Source organism: Ursus americanus, chromosome 6, assembly GCF_024610735.1.
Source record: "Ursus americanus isolate L20-20 chromosome 6, mUrsAme1.1.p, whole genome shotgun sequence".
Classification (NCBI taxonomy): Eukaryota; Metazoa; Chordata; class Mammalia; order Carnivora; family Ursidae; genus Ursus; species Ursus americanus.
This window is the reverse complement of record NC_142132.1, coordinates 56,971,536-56,993,070: the sequence shown is the minus strand read 5'-3', so window position 1 is coordinate 56,993,070 and position 21,535 is coordinate 56,971,536. Positions and strand designations below refer to the sequence as shown.

General features: G+C 35.1%; 1 protein-coding gene across 5 annotated transcripts in view; it reads right to left on the bottom strand.

The window, feature by feature from the left end:
* The window catches only part of CTNNA3 (catenin alpha 3), a 1,641,479-nt gene that overhangs the window by 1,212,434 nt on the left and 407,510 nt on the right, over positions 1 to 21,535 (bottom strand). The window lies entirely within an intron of this gene.

The window sequence follows — 21,535 nt, the reverse complement described above, 5'->3', positions numbered from 1 at the left end:
AAAATAGTTATCGAGCACTCAGCATATGCTAGCCCTGTGCTAGACGCCAAGTGTACAGATGTGAACAATCCTACAACGATCCTGTTCTCCTGAAGCTTATGTTCTTGTTTGAGGGGGTGGGGGATTATCAACAAACAATAAACTAGGTAAACAAATACACAGAACAATTTCAGGCAATGATAAATGCTGTGAAGAAAACACAAAAGTGAAATGCCACAGAGACAGCTTTAGTTTGTATGGTCAGAAAAGATATTTCTGAATATGACATTTGCAGTAAATATAAATGAAAAGCATTCCAAACAGTGGGAAGACAGGGAAAAGAAAGTCTGATATAAGTGATAGCTGATCAAAACGAGCTCAAAATACCGTGGAAAGACCTGGCAAACACTACATTAGCCAAGTGATAAAGGTTAACATCATCAGTGATGTCACATGGGTATCATGTAGCCCTTGACACACTGTGACAAAAACAGCACTTCACCTCTCTGCTATTCTCTCAAAAGTCCACAACCCCAATCTAATCATGAGAAAAACAAGGAAAACCATATTGGGGAACATCCTATATGATACCTGGACAATATTCCTCAAGACTGTTAAGGTCATGTAAAAGAAGGAGACTGATAAACTGTCACAGACCAAAGGAGATAGGGGAGACATGACAACAAAATACAGTGTGGTACCCTGGACTGGATCCTGGAACAGAAAGAAGGCATTCATAGAAAGATTGGTGAAGTCCAAATAAAACCTGTAGTTTAGTTAATAGTAATACATCAATGTTTGTTTGTTCATAAGTGGCAAATGCAAGATTTTAACAACAGAGGAAACCAGAAGAAAGGTAGATAAGAATTCCCCATACTACCTTTACAACTTTTCTGGAAATCTAAAATTATTAATATAAACTAAAATTTCATCTTAAAGAAAACTAATTCAAGAGAGCTTAACAATAGCTTATGTATTCCACATATAATATCTTATATAATCTTTATAAAACCTCATGAAAGATATTAAACTCCCCTCCATGTTAAAGGTAAGAAAACTGAGTTTTAGACAGACTAAGGTCCTGAGCCAAGTTACAGAGCTAGAAGGTGGCATTTCTTGTATTGTAACCCAAGTCAGTGTGACTGCTAAGCCATGATGTTAACAACTATGCTACAGTCTTTCCTATACAGGAAGGATTTCCTTTATTTGCTACTATACAGGGATGAGGACTTGTACTTATATAATGACATAGCTTAAAAAGTGCTTCTAGATAGTATCTTATTGATCATCACAATACCCTTTGAGGCAGTAAGGCTCATGTTATTAGCATTATTAGCCCCATTTTAACTAAATAGGTATTTAGTGTAAGGAGATTAAGAAGCTGGCAAAATAAGTGAGATCTAAACCTAAGTCTTCTGATTGCAAATCCCATGCATTTTTCATAACACTCTGCTACCTCAGGATAATGTTGCTTGAGGTTAATAAATGGCTGTGCTACTGTATTTTTAGTTCCTTCCTTTCTGAAAATAAAGGCTGTCTGTGACTTCATGCAGGCTTTAGGGGAGATTAACTTCTTTACAAGATGTAGGGAGGACAGTTAGAAGTAGCTCTCAACTCACTGTTTGTACTCACTAATTACCCAAGACAAGATACTCTGTAGTTTGCTTGGCTTGCTATGATTTCCCCCTTATATTTCTGGTCTAGGTTCTAGTTCCAGCTCTGTCATTAGCACTCTGATCAGGGTAAGTCTTCAACTCTTTCAGTGAATGCTTTTCCATCTGTAAAAATGGGGTAATGATACTTCTGCCAATGCTCTCATGAGATGGAGTAAGTAGCACATCAGAAAAGGAATGTACTTGAAAAATACTAGAGAACTATGGAAAGAGTACACAATTATTCTTCCTAAAATATTCCTAAAATTGTCTTCCTAAAATTTATCAAACTTGGTGTACTGTTTTTGTCCTGTGATACTCTTGGTGATTTTCATATTTCCCACCATTTTAGAGCACTACCTACATTTATCTCAGTGTGATTTGGAGGAAATATAATTGAATGTTTAGATAGGCTTCACACTCCTCAGAGGCATAATGATAAAAAGTATAAATATTCAGAAGGAGCTGAAGAAAATTCTCTGCATAATAGAGTATAATCAAAACTAATTACATAATACCCTCTGAAGTGACCTATGCATTACAGTGCTCTATTTAGAATGGCAAGGTCAATGTTTAGGTAGTTTCTGAAAGGTGAATGTTTGTGAATATACATTACTACAAAGATAAGGTTTAAAATATTAGCTCTTTTACTCTGATGATGGCTGTGTATATCTCACTGTTAATTGTGGTAACTTTAATGCTGTAGGAACTTTGGAATTAAAAAAAAAAAATTCTAGGGGCACCCACATGGCTCAGTCGGTTAAGCGTCTGCTTTCAGCTCAGGTCATGATCCCAGAGTGCTAGGATGGAGACCCATTTTGGACTCTCTGCTCAGCGAGGAGTCTGCTTCTCCCTCTCCCTCTGCCCCTACCCCCGCCTTCACTCGTGCTCTCTCGCTCGCTCGCTCACTCTAATAAATAAATAAATAAAATCTTTTTTAAAAATTATAATATATTTTGGATTTTGAACCTATGCTTTGTTATCTCTGCCCAAAGCAATTAAATCCTTAATGTGCACTGATAGCCTGAATAACAAGCTGATAAATCTGTGAAAAAGGAGGGATTCAGTGAACATAACAAAAATAACATAATATGGCAGCAGGTGGGGGAAAGAAAGGCATGTTACAGAATTTAAGTAAAGGAAATTGAGAAGGCAAGACCATTTCTCCTGAAGGACATCCCAAAGGATAAATTTAATGTAAGAAATAGGCACCCGGATAAAAGGGGAACTAATGAATGCCATCCTTCTAAACAAAAAGTTGTGGTGGTGACTGTGGTTATTTTGTTTTAACTGATGATATCATGGGTTCAAAGGTTCCAAGGCTGTTGATTTATCCTAAAATTTTAAATCAGGTCAAAACAGGAATTAAATGATAGGGTCAATTAGGGATTTCTCTGGACAGAGAAGTCTAAAGAATTCAGCTCCTTGGGAATTGATACTTTTTTAATATCTTTTTTTAAATGCTCCAGAAGAAAAAGCTCACATGAGATTTCCAAGTTTAGGAGACATTAAATGCTTCCAGCTGATGCAGAAACACACAGATGGGATTAAAAAAGACCTTACAAGTCTGTGCAAGTGGGTAGAGAAGCAACATATGAGTTTTAACCCTGGCAAGAGAACAAAATATATTTAGGGATTTTAAAGATCACAAAGTATAAAAATGGAGGGCTCTAAGCTATCAGTTAATTAATTCAACCATTCATTCAATAAATACTTTTGAGACCTTCTATAGATCAGGCAATGCACTAATGTTAAGAACACAGAGATAAAAGGGAACCTGGGTGGCTCAGTCGTGAAGTGTCTGACTCTTGGTTTCAGCCCAGGTCGTGACCTCAGGGTCGTGAGATGGAGTACCTTTGTCAGCTCCACTCTTAGCCAGGAGCCTGCTTGAGATTCTCTCTCTGACCCTCCCCGTTTGTGCATGCTCACTGTCTCTCTAAAATAAATAAATAAATCTTAAAAAAAAAAAAAGAATGCAAAGATAAAGAACTTACAGATCAGAAAGGGAGACAAATTTATATGGGAGCTAAAATAGAGTTATTCATAGCATAGAGGAAAGTCACTCGGCTTGAGGGGATCAAAGAAAATTTATCAGAGGCAACTTTAAAACAGTGAGTAGAAGTTATCAATGTGTAGAACAGAACAACAAGTAAAGAAAACAGCATGTGCAAAGGCCTGAGGCATGAGACAGTAAAGAGCATGCAGGCCACTGTAGGTGGCATGACAAGTACAGGAAATCTGAGCAGGAATGGTGATGAATCCAGGTAGAAAGGTAAGTGGGAGATTCCTCACATGCCATGCTAAAGAACTGCAAGAGCAGCAAGCTCGGATGTGTATTTTCAAAGATTACTCTAACTGTGAACTTTTAGTTGATTAGAGAGAATGGAATTGCAGTCAGGAGACTAGGCAATAATTCAGGCAAGAGACAATGAGTGCCTGAACACTGAACACTATTGCTAGGTGGTAGTAGGATGGATCCAAGAAAATCCAGAAAGTAAAAATGGTAAGACTTTGTAATATTAAATGGGGGAGGGGAGAGAAGGTATTTAGAAGTGTCCCTAAAACTTTTTCAGCAATTGTGTACATAGTGTGATGCATTCACCAAGATGGGGAATACAGAATGATAATGTGTTTGGAAAATAAAGGTGAAATACATTTTGTTATCTGCTAGATGCCAGCACAATATCCAAATGAAAATATACTATACATGGACCTAGAATTCAGAGAGCCTAGGCTAGAAATAGAGATCTATGAATCACCAGCTCATAATTGGGAGGCAAAGCCATGGATATGAAGGCTACAGGGTCTTCACCCAGAATGAATGTTACAATACAGAGAACCTGGGAGTAATCATAAATTGTTTCTTGAGGAGGTAAACCTGATAATTGTATGTGTTAGTCCAAAAGGCCAAATATATATTGTAAATCACTAAGAAAGATATCAGAAAATACTGAACTCTCAAAAAAAAAAAAAAAGGGAAAAAAAAAAAAACAAGCAAAAAACACATACACACATGAAGCCTAAAACCTGAATTACTATTGATAACTACAGTCACCATACTTGAAGAAAAAATAATTTAAGTAGTTTTTTTAAAGCAATTTGAAAAGGCAGGATCACTTCATATCAAGGTGTTAAAAATATGGGATCTGTTCACCTTGCAAAAAGAAAATTTGTATTGGAGGACACATGATTTAAAAAAAATCTAGAAATCATGAATGAATTTGACAAGTTGTTAATGGACTTCTTTACAAAATCTAGAAACAATAGATGGAGGAAGTAGCTTTTTAGATTTCAGTGAAATAAATTAAAAATATATCTGCTCATTGTACTGTCTCCCTCACTTCATTATAATTCCCTTGAAGGCAAGCATTATAGCTTACTTATTTTGTATCTCACAATCTATTAGAATATGGTACATGTTATGAGCATAACACATTTTTTAAGAAACAAATGGACAAATGAATAAGAAATAAGTAATAGGAAGTTAAATTCAGAAGGGGTAAGAAACTGTGTGTTTAATCACTCCAAGAAATAAATTTTGTGGAAAATATACATAATCCAGAGAGTTTAAATAAATTTATGCATCACAATGTCACAGGAAACTAATGAATAAAATTAAACTGTACCTATCTTAACATTAAATTTTAGTGAAGCCATTGGTACAACTACTTTGGAAAACTGTACCAACTAAAGCTGAACATATATATACCTCATGACCCAGCTATTCCAGTCCTAGGAGAGGATATACACATATAGAAATATGTTCATATGTTCTTTAAAAGACATATGCCAAAGCGTTCCTAGAAGCATTCTTCAAAATAGCCCCCACAGGAAACAACCCAAAGTAATGAGAATGAACAAAATACAGCTACATGCAACAATATGAAATATGGGGAAAAAAAGATACAACAAAAGAGTGCATATTGTTTGATGCCACCGTCTACATAAAATTCAAACTCAGGCTAAACTAATCTATGCTCTTAGAAGTCAGAATAGTAGTTACTGTTGAAAATTAGAGATTGGAAATGGCATAGGGATCCTTCTGGATTCTGGTAATTTTCTTCTTGTTCTGAGTATTGGTTATATGGGTGTGTTTAGCTTGGAAAAAATTCACTAAACTCTGCTCACGAGGTATGCATATTTCTGAATGTATCTTATACTTCAATTAAAACATTTATATAAAATCAAGCAAAACAAAAGAATTAGTAAAGCAAAGCAAACATTCAATTTGTGACTTCTCTTGGCAAAGGACTCTGATATAAATAAGCTATGGACTTGCCCTGGTATAGCATTTTCCATGATATTAAGGGAAGGATGAGCAAATTGGATATGTAGTCCATTTGCAAACATCTTCTACCCACTTTGAGGGCTTTTATTTTAAAAGAAAAGAAAAAAACTAAGTGTCTGAAAAATAAAAATAAGAAAAGAAAGGTCCCAAAGCCTGGCCATTGGAAAGGGAAAGCTAAAGGATTTTCACAGCAATTGATTCCTTGCACCCTTGAACCCTCATTTCAGAGGATCAGAGAGAATTTACTAAGCTACATCCCTGCCCAAGTGGAAAAGCTCAGCAGGTATTCTGCTCAACAAAGCAGAACTACATGCAAATTATTGAGTTTCTCTTCCAGGTGTTTAAATGAAGTTTCTGGAACTGACAAAACCACTCTGGTAGGGGAGGGAAGGCTTATGAAGAACATTTTTGTTTTCTTAAGACTAAGAAGATGTGCAGCAGAAAAGCCCATGGATACTTTGCTATTTGGATTCCATTCTTAGTTGGCTTCTATCCCTAGTCTTCCCTCTGCCAAGATGCTGCCTGCTAACTGCTTCACTGGTCACTAGGCAGCTTCGTGCTCTATCAGAAAACAAAATAGTGCAAACACCTGCTAATTTAAATGTTTTTCTCCAACATAAATTAGGAAGTGGAATACTTAGCCTTAACTGAACTGAGGATATAAGATGGTAAAATAAGAGTAGAATACAGAGATAATAAGAGTTTTAAGAAAAAAATAAAGATTGAAAAGTGCAAGATTTTACAATCAAAACATTATTAAGCAACAGAAAGAGGACTTTACTGCTTTTCTATTCTTATGTCTCATTTTCCACCTTATATTAATAGGACAAATACAATACGGGAGAAAATAAAAGAATTCTTCAAATTAAAATAGAAAAATGAGAAACCATATAATAATAGCATTAAGATATTCCCCAAGTTATGAATTCTGGGCCATTAATGCTTACTTTGGGTAGATGAAATACACAAAAGTGAATATTAATAACTCCTAGATACCTTCTAGGAAAACATTATTACTTAATTCTAATGCAGGCCACCATGTCAGTCAAGAAAATGTATATATAAAGTTCAGAAATGCACTATGTTAATTTTCTATCTATCTGAAACAAATGCACTATATATTACATCTATTATTTGCTTCGTTTATAACTAAAAAATAAATTGTATCGAAAGTCATCTACCATATGATTAAAGTAAAAGGAGTAAACAGAAAAGCAGAAAAATAATGAGCTAAACAAAATCCAGTTGTATTTCACATTTCCCTTCCATTCGTGCATATATTTCATCACTTAATCTAACAAGATTCAAATATCTATGTCAGAAAACTTTTCCCCTAAAATACAGATTTATTAGCATCCATGAGAGTTAAGTTGGATTTTAACACCTAGTCAAAGATCAAAAATATCATTTTCCTTACAATTTCTTCTTATTTAAGTTTCTGTGACTCACTTGTGGGAGACAGACCACCATTTTTCAAACATAGCATAACTTAGTATAAATGGAATTCAAACCCAGGGATGTTGATCCAAATTCCTAATAATGACTTACGTTCATGTAGTGGTTTATCGTGTTTAATAAGTTTCTAGTCATCTTCTCATAAAGAATTCCATGAGGAAAAAAGTGTTATTATCACTAAATGTTAAAAACAGGAAAAGGACATTTGTCCAAAGACACACAAGATTAATAAAAAGTGGTAGTGATGATTGTTTTTAAGAAAGCCAACATTTACTAAACAGCTATAATGCTTCCTACATGCAAACACACTCTAGTCATTTTTCATTTAATGGCCCAGCTATGAATAGGATTCAAGACTGGCTTCTGTCTTAACACTCTTATTATTATTTAAATTCAATTTACTTAACATATACTTATTATTAGTTTCAGGGATAGAATTTGATTCATCAGTTGCATATAACACTCAAGTGCCCTCCTTAATACCCATCACCCAGTTACCCCATTCCCCACCCACCTCCAGCAACCCTCAGTTTGTTTCCTCAAGTTAGACGTCTCTTATGGTTTGCCTCCCTCTCTGTTTTCATCTTATTTTTCCTTCTAACCAACACTATTTTTATTTGCTGTCAGTAGTTTCATCATCTGCTCCCAATGTCTGTCAAAGGACTTTCCTACAGCCCTACAGCTCTGCGGTGGCCCAACAGAGAGTACATATTTCAGGCATATCTTCCTGATGAATAATTATCATATGTAATACACCTCAGATTAGAAACACATTCCTTAATTCAGTTTCAGTACAAGACTGATTTAAAAAAAGAACCCTCAGGCCAAAAACATAACAATAGAAATTAAAGTGTGATCCATATGGTCATTTAGATTGTTCAAAAATATAAGTCAGATATAATGGAGAAAGAGTAAAACTATCATCTTAACTATTTCAATCTACCTTTGATAAAGGAAACATTCTAAATATAGCATCTTAGTAATGATAGCTTAATGGTTGCTTTTCCCATGGGGGGGAACTGTTTGGCTTTTAGTTAATTCAACAAGCTTGAAAACACCTGCTTTAAGGTGTAACTTTAAAGCTAAGGCTAAAGATAAGGCTATAAACTCAGATGTTTATTCTAAGCAGGAAGCATGAATAGGCCAAATGTCAATCCACAGAGAGTGGTGAGGCACTCACACACCATAGAATACTTGCCCCGTTTAAAAACATTCAAATCCAAATTGGCCAAACAAAAAGAAGTCCTGACCTCTGCTCTAAAGTACCGGCACAGATGTTCGCGTCATCCTATGAGCGCACTCTCCATGTTTTATATTCATACCATATGTGTATCTGACCTTGGAAGAGACTGGAAAGAGATAATGCATGTCCCTGGGCCTGAGGAGCCGACAATAAGCGAAGGAGAGTGAGGCAGATGCTGAGCCACTCCAGGGCAGGAAGTCTGTCTCATTACAATAGAAATAGCCTCAACTTTGGGGTTAGAATCCCAACAGAAAAATACTCCAACAGTAGGAAGTTTTGAGTAGAATAATTCACCTTACTTCAGCTACAAAAATGGGAATAATAATTCCTACCTTAGAGGGTGAAATGAGGTTAAATTATTTAATGTCAAACATTTTTCCAGCATCTTCGTACTGACTTCTCTCTATATAGCAAACTATTAGCCATATCCCCTCCTTAAAATGTTTCTCCCTTATCTTCTTAGATGACAGTGAATACTAAGTTTAAGTTGACATTATTTGATAGTATTTACCTTTCTTCTGCGCTTCAGATACATAACTCAGGTTAAGTCCCAAAATAAACATATGGGAAATTGAACCCATTGCCTTTCTTACACTCCCCTCACCCCCAACTAATGTTTCTCCTCCAACATTCTTGACTCACTAGCCTCAATATCCAGCTAACAAGAAATCTGAGGAATATCCTTGACACTTCCATTACTTCATCCCCACCATTAGATAAGGTCTATTATTCTATTCATTAAATATTTCTCCAGTATGTACCCTTCATTAAATATTCCTCCTCACTAGTAGGACTAATCTAGAGGAGGAATGATTAGGGATAACTAAGGAAGTGATGGTGAATGCAAAGAGGAAAGAAGAAATCAGAGACAAAACTTTTTGACCAATACAATCTTTTCTCTGTAGTATCATCAGAGGAGTCCCTCCAAAATTCAAATATGATCATGAATCCCCAATTTAAAATTTTCAAGTGACTGTTAATCCACACTAAATAAAACTCTTATTTTTTATTATAGACAAGGATGATCTGACTTCAGCTTCACTCTCTAGCCTCACTTTTTACCACTTATCTCGCAGGCACCCTTTTCTCTAGCCACACCGACTCATATAAGGTTCTATAAGTGCCTTGAGCTATGTTCCAGTCTCCCCTCACATCTCTTGGGAAATGTCTACTCATCCCTCAAGATATCTTGGATTCTCATGTTCTGTCACCCAGACATGTACTCATGTGTTCCAGTAGTGCTTACATAGCACTAATCTAGCATATATTAAACAATAAGCATTTGCTATAGTTATTCATTGACACATCTGTTTCTCACAAAATTATGAGTTCCTATTGGGGTCAAAACTATGCCTTACCTCTTTCACCCCCTAGGCCTCATATGGCAGCTGGCACAGAGTGACCAATGAATTAAGGACACCTCTCACCACTTTATTTTTTTTTTAAGATTTATATTTATTTATTTATTTGAGAGAGAGAATGTGCATAAGCAGGGGGAGGAGCAGAGGGACAGGGAAAGAGAGAATCCTTAAGCAGACTCCCCACTGAGTGCAAAGCCCAATGTAGAGTTCCATTCCAGGACCCTGAGATCATGCCCTGAGCCGAAATCAACAGTTGGCCACCTAACCAACTAACACACCCCTATCTCTCATCACTTTAAAGACACCAGAAAACACTGAAGATTACTGCCATAGAAATTTACTTTTCCATGAGATATAAATTCTAATTTTGGAAAAGGAAATCATAACTACAAAAAGCTAAGATAACTCATCCTAGAATGAAATATTCTTTAATTGTGTTTCCAATTAGACTAACTAGATCTGTCTATGAACTATTCTTCAGTATACTGGCCTAGCCCTTATTTAAAAAGCCAATGATACCAGTTTTTAACCACTTACATGCAAGTGTGTTGTTCAGTGCTTATTCCTGGAAAATATCTGATTTCTAACTATATTCTCTGGCAGGAAGCAAAACATTAAGCAGAATGAAGGTAAAGATGTCCTATATTTGACATGTTTTTCAAAAAGTTAAATTAATGTTCCTACATTAACCAATAATCAGATCCATCTGACCGAAGAAACAGAAATAACTTAGGTTAATGATCTTGTTAAGTTTTGAGTACTCTGAGATATCACATATTTATACAGTAGAATTGAACAAAGAGCTATGAGAAAATACAAATACAAAGTAAAAATAAGTACCCACTCAAGTCCTCTGCTCTCTGGAAATTGTTAAATAATAATATGTTAAATAAAATGGGTTAAAACTAGTGGAATAGATTGGAATTACTGCAGGAATTTTAAGGAAAAGCATAGGTTGTAAGAAATGTTTCACAGGCAGATGAGCATCTTGAAAATGCACCAGAGAGAGGCACCTGGGTGGCTCAGTCAGTTAAGCATCTGCCTCAGCTCAGGTCATGATCCCAATGTCCTGGGATCGAGCCCCACATTGGGCTCTCTGCTCTGCGGGGAGCCTGCTTCACCGTCTCCCTCTGCCTGCTGCTCCCCCTGCTTGTGCTCTCTCTCTCTCTCTGTCAAATAAATGAACAAAATCTTTAAAAAAGAAAAAAAAAGAAAGAAAATGCACCAGGTAAAAGAGAACCAAAAAATATGACACTAAAGGCACTTGCCATCTCAAACATAACATTAAAATCTGAGCTCCTGATAGTTAGAGCCTCTCAACCCACTACTCCCGTCTTCACCAGTTCAGTAAATGGCAGTTCTTCCAGTTGTCCAGGCCAAAAACCTTGTCATCATCCCCTACTTCTCTTTCATCTCACATCCAGTTTGTCAGTAAATCCTATCACTTTTACCAGAATTTGACTTATCACCTCTAGAAAGCCATCATGTCATTGTTTTGTTCAAACCATCCAACATATCTCTCTGACCTCATCCCTACAACTCTCCTTGCTCACTCTGATCCAGCCACATGGACCTCCTTGGCATTTCCCTAAAAAGCCAGTCATGTCCCTACCTTGGGCCATCTGTTGCTGGCACCCTTCTAGATCCATGTCTGGCTCATTCTCTCACTTCCTTTTAGTCTTTACTCAAAAATCAACTTTTGAGTGAGATCTCCTCTTGTCACCCTATCTAAAAGTTTCAACAATTCCACTCTTGATATGTCATATCCTCTTCCCCTGCTTTATCTTCTTCTTACTATGTATCACTAGTATACTTTATACCATAGTTATTTATGTTTACTTTCTGTTTACTCCTATAGAATATAAGCCCCATTAAGTGACATGAAAGATACTTGATACATATTTATTTAATTAATGAACATCAACCCAAATTAAAAACTTGAAATTAACAGTTTGAACATCTTACTGATTACACATATAAAAAGTTATCCTATCACACAGGGGATAAAATACTAGGAATCTGTCTAGTTTCCTGAAAAAATAGATAAAGGGCACGGATAGATAGCATAAAACTTCCTGCTTCCTTTTATCTCTCATTCCAGAAACAGATTTTAGAACAGGGTCATCTATATATCTTCTGATTTACTAGTGAGTTTTACTTGGGTCATATTTCATGCTTACCAGAATGCATATAGAAAGCTCCTGAACTCGAAAACATAATGGCTGTAGTTGAAAGGTCAACTGCATGTGCCTTCCTAACAGAAGGTAACTTGTATTTAAAATCCAGATCCCTAGTTAACAAAGATTTTGCCTTATTCAAGGCATATGCCGAGCATGGATCATCTACATGCAGAGAATTCGGTGTTTAGCTTTTCCCAATTTAAATACTCATGTCTCTAGGAATGGCTACAATCCATCCTAGTACATAAAATAAATTAGTATTCTTGCACTCTAGAGAAAAGTATGTGTTTAGCACCAAATGGAATCAGCAGATGACTAAATACTCCTAAATACTCTTTTTTTTTTTTCCTTGCTTCTGTCATAAATACAACAGATGCAAGATGCTGGAATGTGGACAATCCCCAGAAGGTTGGTGTTTTCCTCTAACGCACAAATAAACCATTCAAAAATGCATTCCATATAGCATACCAGAGTCAGCAAGAACCTCTTGGTTTCTTTATTGCCTGCAAGATGATTTTATGACTGAATATATCACAAAGACTTCCACAGTCCAAAAGAAGCATAAGGCTACCTTTGATGTTAAACATCACTAAATATCTTATACATTTATAGCAATGGTCATTCATGTCCAAGATAAACAACTGCCACATAAATGATTTACAGTTACTATAGTTCACACTAAATCCTGAGCAGTACCCAAATTCATGGCACTTTTAAAGGCATGAAACAAGGATGGCTAAAAGATAAGTTAATAAAAGTAGGACTCTTCCTCTATTAAGTATAAAAAAAAATTCTCCTACTAGGAAGACCTAGTTCACTTCAATATCACCTCTTTTAAAACCATAACACACAAGGAAAATGACAGTGCATCACCCTTGGTCTAATTGTCCAGCTATGTTCCTCAAGGTTCCCCCAATGTGGGTTGAAATTATATTCCCATTTTTTTACTGTTGAATTTATAAGGAATATCCACTCAGAAACTTTCAATTTCAGTCAAAAAAGACAAAAACATTCTTCAACCTGATAAAGTGAATCTATGAAAACTCCACAGCCAAATGCTTTCTCTCTATGATCAGGAATAAGACAAAAATGTCCTCTTTCATTTCTATCCAATATTGTACTAGAAATTCTAGTCAATAATTTAAGAAAGACAAATAAATAAAAGGCATCCAGATTGGAAAGTAAGATGTAAAACTATCTCTATTTGAAGATAAAATGATCTGGTATACTGAAAATCCTAAGGAATTCACACAAACACATACACACAAGCTATTAGAGCTAATCAACAAAATCAGCAAGGTTGCAGGATGCACTATAAATGTACAAAATGATTTGTATATCTATACACTTGCAATGAGTGATTTGAATACAAAATTAAGGAAACAATTCTATTTATAGCATTGAAAATAAAATAGTAATTAATTTAACAAAATAAGTACAAGTCTTCTACACTGAAAACTACAAAACATCATTAAAAGAAATTAGAGAAGACTTACAAAAATGGAAAGACTTTCCATGTCATATATTGGAAGACTTAATATTCTTATGAGGGCAATATTCCTCCAAATTTAACTATATATTCAGTGCAATTCCTATCAAAATGCCAGCCATGTTTTTTGTAAAGATTGATAAGATGAACCTATTCATATGAATATTCAGGGGGCCCAGAAAACCAACCCAAATAAAAATAAAAAATAAAATAAACAAAGTTGAAAGATTCACTCTTTGCAATTTCAAAACTTACTAAAAAGCTACAAGAAAGTATGAATCTGGCATAAGGAATAGATCAGGAATAGAACTGAGACTCCAAAAATAAACCCATACATTTACAGTTAATTCATCTTCAACAAGGGTGTCAAGACAACTCAATGGAGAAAGAATAATCTTTTCAACAAATAGTACTGGGACAACTGGATATTAAATGCAAAAGAAGGAACTTGGACCTCTACCTCATACCATACACAAAAATTAACTCCTAATATAAGAGCTAAAACTATAAAACTCTTAAACCATAGAAGTAAATCCTCATGACCTTGAATTAGACAGTGATTTCTTAGATTTGACCAGAAAAAAAGCACAGACAATAAGAGGAAAAATATATAAGATGGACGTGATAAAAACCACTAAAAACTTGTTTGCATCAAAGAATACCATATCAAGACATTAAGGAGGGCATGTGATATAATGAGCACTGGGTATTATACAAGACTGATGAATCACTGAACTCTACCTCTGAAACTAATAATACACTATATGTTAATTAATTGAATTTAAATAAAAATTTTTAAAAAAGAAAATCATAAAGAAGAGAAATGAAAAAGGATACCATCAAGGAAGTAAAAGCACAACATACAGGATGGTAGAAAAACTTTGCGAATCATATATGTGATCAGGGTTTTGCATCTAGAATATATAAAGAACTATTAAAAAGTCAACAGTAAAAAGTCAATCGAATTAAAAAGTAGGCAAAGGAGGGGGTGCCTGGGTGGCTCAGTCGGTTAAGTGTCCGACTCTTGGTTTCAGCTCGGGAAGTGATCTGGCCATAGTCATGGCAGTGAGCCCTGCCTATGGCTCTGAGCTCAGCATGGTGTCTGCTTCAAATCCTCTCTCCTTCTCCCTCCCACTCACTCTCTCTCTCTCTCTCTCAAATAAGCAAATAAAATCTTTTTTTAAAAAGTGGGCAAAGGATCTGATTAGACATTTTTCTAAAGAAGATAAGCTGATGGCCAACAAGTACATGAAAAATGTTCAACATCATTAGCCATTAGGGAAATGCAAATAAAACCACAATGAAATAATACTCTCCCCACTAGGATGTTTATGATCAAAAAACAGACAATAGCAAGTGTTGATAAGGATGTGGAGAAAGCAGAACTTTCACACATTTTTAATAGGATTGTAAAATGGTGCATCCACTTTGGGAAACAGCCAGGCAGTTGCTCAAAGTATCAGTCAGAGTTACCATATGACCCAGCAATCTCTCTCCTCAGCACTCAAAAAATATATATATGTTCATATATGAGGCACCTGGGTGGCTCAGTCAGTTAAGCATCCAACTCTTGATTTTGGATCAGGTCATGACCTCAGGATTGTGAGACTGAGCCCCACGTTCAGTTCTGCACAGAGGGTGAAGCCTGCTTAAGATTCTCTCTCTCTCCCTCTCTCTCTCTCCCTCTCCCTCTCTCCCTCTGCCTTTCCCCACACTCTCTCTAAATTATATATATATACACACACACACGCACACACACACACACACATAAATATTTATACATGAATGTTCATAGCAGCATTATTCATGATAGCCAAAGAGTAGAAACAACCCCAATGTCCACCAATTAATGAATGGACAAATAAAATGGAGTATAGCTACTCAAATGAAATATTGTTTGGCAATGAAACATGCTGATACATGCTACAACATGGATGAATCTTGAATAGTTTATGCTAAATCAAAGAAGCCAGTCACAAAAGAGTACCTTATATGATTTCATATATATAAAATGTCCAGAAAAGGCAAATCTATAGAGACAGAAAGTACATCCATGTTTGCCTAAGATAGAGTGGTAAGGGGAGCAACTGCTAATGGGTGCATAGTGTTCTTTACGGGAATGATGAAAATGTGCTAAAATTAGACTTATTGATCACCGCACAACTCTGTATACTTTAAATGGGTAAATGTTAAGGTATGTGAATTTTATTTAATACAGTGGTTAAAAATAAAGACAAAGATATAAACATCAATATATCACCAGAGAGAGGAGTAAAGGGGCAACTTGTCATAGTCAGTAGGTCTCAGACTTGAAATATGCTAATGCTTTGGAAACTCCAGACCAATGTGGAAAAAGAGGAAACCAAAATCAAGGGAGACAGGGTTTGGAAAACTGCTGGCTTAAAGCATCTAAATAGTGCAGGTCATATTTGTCAACAAAAAAATTATCTCAGTATAAGTTATAAATAGAGTGTCTTCTAGAACATACAATCAGATGGCCAGGTCCCAACAGTAAGGAATTCCAGATCTGGATTCTAGAAATAAAAGGGGAGTGGACCAGCAATGTTCATTTAAACATAAATGGAGTGATGTTCAGTGTCAGAAAATCCATTTCCACAAAATTCTCACCAATGGCCTGGATTTGATTTTGGCACAGAATCAATCCCCAAGGAGAAAGGATGGTAGTTATCATGTAGGAAATTAGAAGCTCATCTACCATCTAGGATTTGAAGGAGGTAGTGTTTCCACACCAGATAAAGAGAAAGACACAAACACACACACACACACACACACACACACACACACACCCAAAAATGTGGAGAGGAAGTGGGGCTACCGGGGGGTAATCCATACTCAATAGTCTGAAGAACAGAATTGGGAGAAGGGATGAGAATGACAATTAATATGCTTCCTCCCTCTTTCTCTTTCACTCTCACTCTTACGCCGCTTCTTTTGTGGTTAAGTAAAGTCCTGGGAAAGGCAAACATCTACCATGGAGGCCATCAAGAAACTCAGATCTTGGGAGTAGGGAATGCAGAGTCATAGGAGGTAACAGAGAATGCTAGTACCATAGGAGTTCATTGCTGTTCCTTGCAGTGTTTTCTCTAACAGAGCAATACCAAAGGAAATCACAAATGGAAAACAATGATGGATGATGATGAATGATGATGATGATGATGGAGATGGAGACGAACTTTGACTGGCAGAACAAAGTATGAAAGAATCCTGGTTCTATGCCTGGGCTAACATAAGAAGGCTAGAAATGATGCAATATGAAGGCTACTCAAACATCCATAGTTCATTCCTGATCAGCCAGTCAGATTCAGGATCTGGCACACAAGCAATGAATCATGGGAAACCCATATTGAGTATCTGCTGTATAGATGGCAGTTTTCCAGGTACATTCTCTTCCTTCTATGCTTTATGCATACAGAAAGGATTTCTTTATTTAAGTTATAATTCAGTTTTCTTTCTTACCAATTTATTTTCATTTATATTCTTAAACTTCACAAGCTTCTGTGTTGTCCTTTTTAGGATTTACCACCTTGCTACCTTTGGTATAGAGACTACTGACAGAAAAAAAAAGAAAGAAAAGAAGAGAAGAGAGAGAGAAGAAAAGAAAAAGGAAAGGAAATACAAAGTTGAGTTCACAAAGAAAATGCCCAAAGTGGGCCTCAAGATTCAATTTAGATTTGTTCAAAATACAAAATGACATAAATTAGTGAGAGGTATTAACAAGTTGTAGTATCTAAGAAGAGCCACTTAGATGAAGAAGGAACAAGGGGGAGAAATGAGGAAAAACTAACATGTATTAAGCATCTATTATATAGATGGCAGTGTTCCAGGTGCTTTCCCTTCCCTGTAAAGTAAGAATCCATATCACCATTCTTATAGATAATAAGAACAGAAACACAGAAAGGTTATAACTCATCCAAGATCATAGGACTGCTACTATGGTTGGCACTGAAACTTAGATCTTTCTGATCTAAATCCATGCTCTGAGCACAAAGCAATGCTACATCTAACACATCTCTCAAACTCACTTTTCTTATATATCAAATGAGATGTCTAAATTTTGAAGTGTCACTCTAAAATAACAAATTTTTGTGTGACTATTCCTATGGTAGAAAATACAATAATTTCTGAAATCTATTATAACTCAAAAATTCTCTCTCACTAGCCAAATAGTATTGAGACAAAATTACAATCTAAAATCCCAACTGTACTATGTGTCTTCCATGTATTCTATAAGCATGTAGGCTAACTCACTCTATTATATAATGATGACTACATGTCAGGACAATTATACTCACCCTATATGTATTAAATTTTTTAATCCTAATAACTCTATAAATCATATTGCTATCCCTATTTTACAGATAATGTTATGTGACTGTCTAAAGTCAAAAAGCTAGTCAGCTGTGGAAGTGAAATTTAAACCAAAACATTCTGGCTCCAGAGCCCATGTGTTTAACCACTTAGCTGTTAGGCCTTCCAGTGAGAACTGAAAAACATCCTAGTAGAGGTTCACAGTGTTTTAATTTTCTATACATTTTCTCATTTGATCCTACTATATTGTGTTCATCATATAGGTAAATAAAGAAAAAAAATGGGCTGTTCAGTGTCATACAGCTATCAAGTGGCAGAAAACATATCTAATTTTTTCCGTACAGCATGAGATTTTGCTTGGTGGATTCCCATGACTGAAAACAAGCACCAGAGAAATAATAATTTGATAATAATGAGATATTATATAGATACTAATAGATATAATGGATGAGATGAGAATAAAGCATGAAAATTATGGTTTTTCTCCTCTGAAATTCTCATAAATGTTAAATTTCATTCTTTTCTTTATCCATGAACTAGGCTAGACTATGCTAAGACCTTTGAACCTTGAAGATTTAAGTCACTTAAATGATTAAAAAAAACATTATTTGCCACCACCTTTCTTGTGTTTTTGCTCTCTTTCTTTAATTTGGCATACATTTTTCCTGACTGCATTGATTGTTCACTGAACTAAGAAACACACTCTTGATATTACAGAAGCAATGCCCTGTCATCTTGATTTTGTACCATGATTATGCTTCAGTGTGAATTGTTTACTTAGTCACCTCATTGTCTTACCAAATGACTTCTTTTGATCCATTTTAACAGCTAAAGATTTAGGACATTAAATTTATTTTTATTATTAAATTAACACTAAATATAAACCATAAAAAACCATGTTGCTTTATATCTCTTTTTGGAGAATGTAATGGGACACATAAATTCCATTATTTACACATTTCTCCATTATGAACACTTATCTAGATGAAAGATCACCCAATAAGGATGACAGTTTTTTTTCCCAAAAAAACTTTTTATCCGTATATTCAATTAAATGACAGAAGATAAGACACTCTAGCAATTTTCTTAGGGCTAATTATCTGGGAATTCAACATTGCTTTGAAAAGTTCCGAGTCATATTAGTCATTTATTTCCCATCAGGAAGGAGAAACAGAAGACAATATAAAATATTCAGTCTAAGCTTTAATTAAGATCATTTAAGATCAAATAAGGGAAGTAACGGAGCAATGGGGAGGAAAACAACAAAACTTCAACACTATGGACATTTAAAATACCCAGCAGTACTTTTTAATGAAAGAACAAAATCAACTTAAATGTTTAAGAGTTTAAAGAAAGAGTTTAGTTAAATAAAAAATATTTAAAATAGCAAAATGCAAATTCTGTTTATAATGCCTTCCTTTACATTAAAAAAAGCATCCTTGCTAATATTTTATGCTTACATAAGCACTTGCTTACTTATGAGTCAGACACTTCACCAGTTTTCAGCTATAAACATGTTTGTAATTTTAGAATTCTGATCGAGGGTAATCATTTTATAACTATAAAACAATATCAAACAATCGTGATCTAAATAGTTTCTGGAATCATCATGTGATGCTTACACAGCAGGGCTTTTTAAGACCAGTGTGTGAGTGACAATTGCATAGCCATAATTCTGAGCCTGTTGTTTTAAAAACAAGTAGGCTCTTGGGGAGTTAAAGATGGGGTTTGAGATTTTTTAACTCAAAAAATAATCTAGAGAATAAAGCGTATAAAGGCTCCTAGAGTGCAGTGTTAAAAGCACAAATTCTAGTTTAAACTAGAGAAGACAAAAGCTAATGTTCTCATTGCCACATTAATTTTCTCACATTATACCTGGGCAGTGCTCTTGCTTCTAATTATGTTCTTACATGAATGCCTTATTACACATAATATGGGAAATATTACAGAGAGATAGCTTATGTCTCCTGGCTTTTGTTTGTTTTACATTTATAACCTTAGTGTTCTACTCAGTGAGGTTTTGCACTTGATAAGGATGCTCTGGTACATGGCCTTGGATCCACCAAACACAAGTACGGGTTCTCTTAAACAACCAGTGGACTAGTGTTTTATGCATGGTTTTGTGTTTAGTTTTCTTTCATAATTCTGTCATTGAAGCATTCATTCAGTCCCCTCTCTTTTTAAGCACTCTTTTTTACTTGTTTTCTTAGATTATTTGGGTGTGGAAAACTGAATTTGTTCTTTAGTTAAGAGCAATAATGAACAAATAACATATTATAGAACTATAAAATAGAACATAGAATTAAGGTTTTGTGTAGATTACTGTAAATATCTAAAAGCTTTTCTGAAAGAGAGAACAGGAAGTCTTCAGGAATGAGTTTCAGGCCCTGAAAAGTAATAACGATTAGACTCTACTTAAATCACAACAATTAGCAAAACCGACCCCAACACCCAGGAATTCATGAAGTCATTCATTCCCTCACTATTCATTAAGGACCTACTGTGTGTCAGACAATCTGCTGGGCACCTGAGATACAGATATTGAGAAGGATAAGCCCTTCCCTTGTTCCCTCCACAAATGCAATGGTCTTCAAAAATGTGGCTTTTATCACTTGTTTCAACAATGATTATTTCTGAACATATTTTTCATAATATCTAAATTTTCTTAAAGTAACCATACATAGTTTTCCAAAAATGAATATGTAGCAATCTTTTATGGCACTTTGTTTAGCCTGTAATTTTTTTAACCTTAAGTGATATCCAGTTTATGATATCCTTTCCCATGAAAATCAGAGACCCAGCTGTTGCATGGATCTTATTTTCAGTCACTTTCTCAGTAAAGAAACATTTAAGCATTCATCACATTCAATATTAACTTAAATATGCTCTCTTTTAGGCCAAATACGGTTTTTGTATTAGAGGTGTTCAAATATTCTCTCAACAATACTCTTTCAAACATACTTATAAATGTTCACATTTTATTTTAGGTTTTAGCTACCTAATACCACCCAAGATCCCATTCTACAGAACCTAAATATGTAGACTGAAACCTAATACATTCAGGCTTTTAGTGTGTCTCTTGGTCATATCCCCACGTTTTTATCCATAAATACTGGTGACAGATCTTTACAACACCTTCTTTATCAGCTTTAGGACTCTGATCATAAATTCAAAACCTCAAATCTCAATCTTGACCCTGAAGTTTTATGCAAAAATAACCCAAAAAAAGCATTTAGAAAGATGTGAATATAATCTCGGCTCATCTGTTTCTCAGCAGACTTTAGAGGCTTGGATCACTTTACCAAGTGAATAATAATCCTATCATAAAGAGGGTTTGAAAAGATTATACTAAGATAATGGACATATGAAAGTACTTAAACTGTAATATATATATATATATATATATATATATATATATATATATATATATATATATATATATATCCCTGAAATTTCTACCTGCTCCCTACTTCATTACTATTCCTATACTACTCTATGTTTAAACTTCCTTGTTTTTCCCTCCCATGACCCTCCATGTTTTTGCCTAATTGCAAATGTA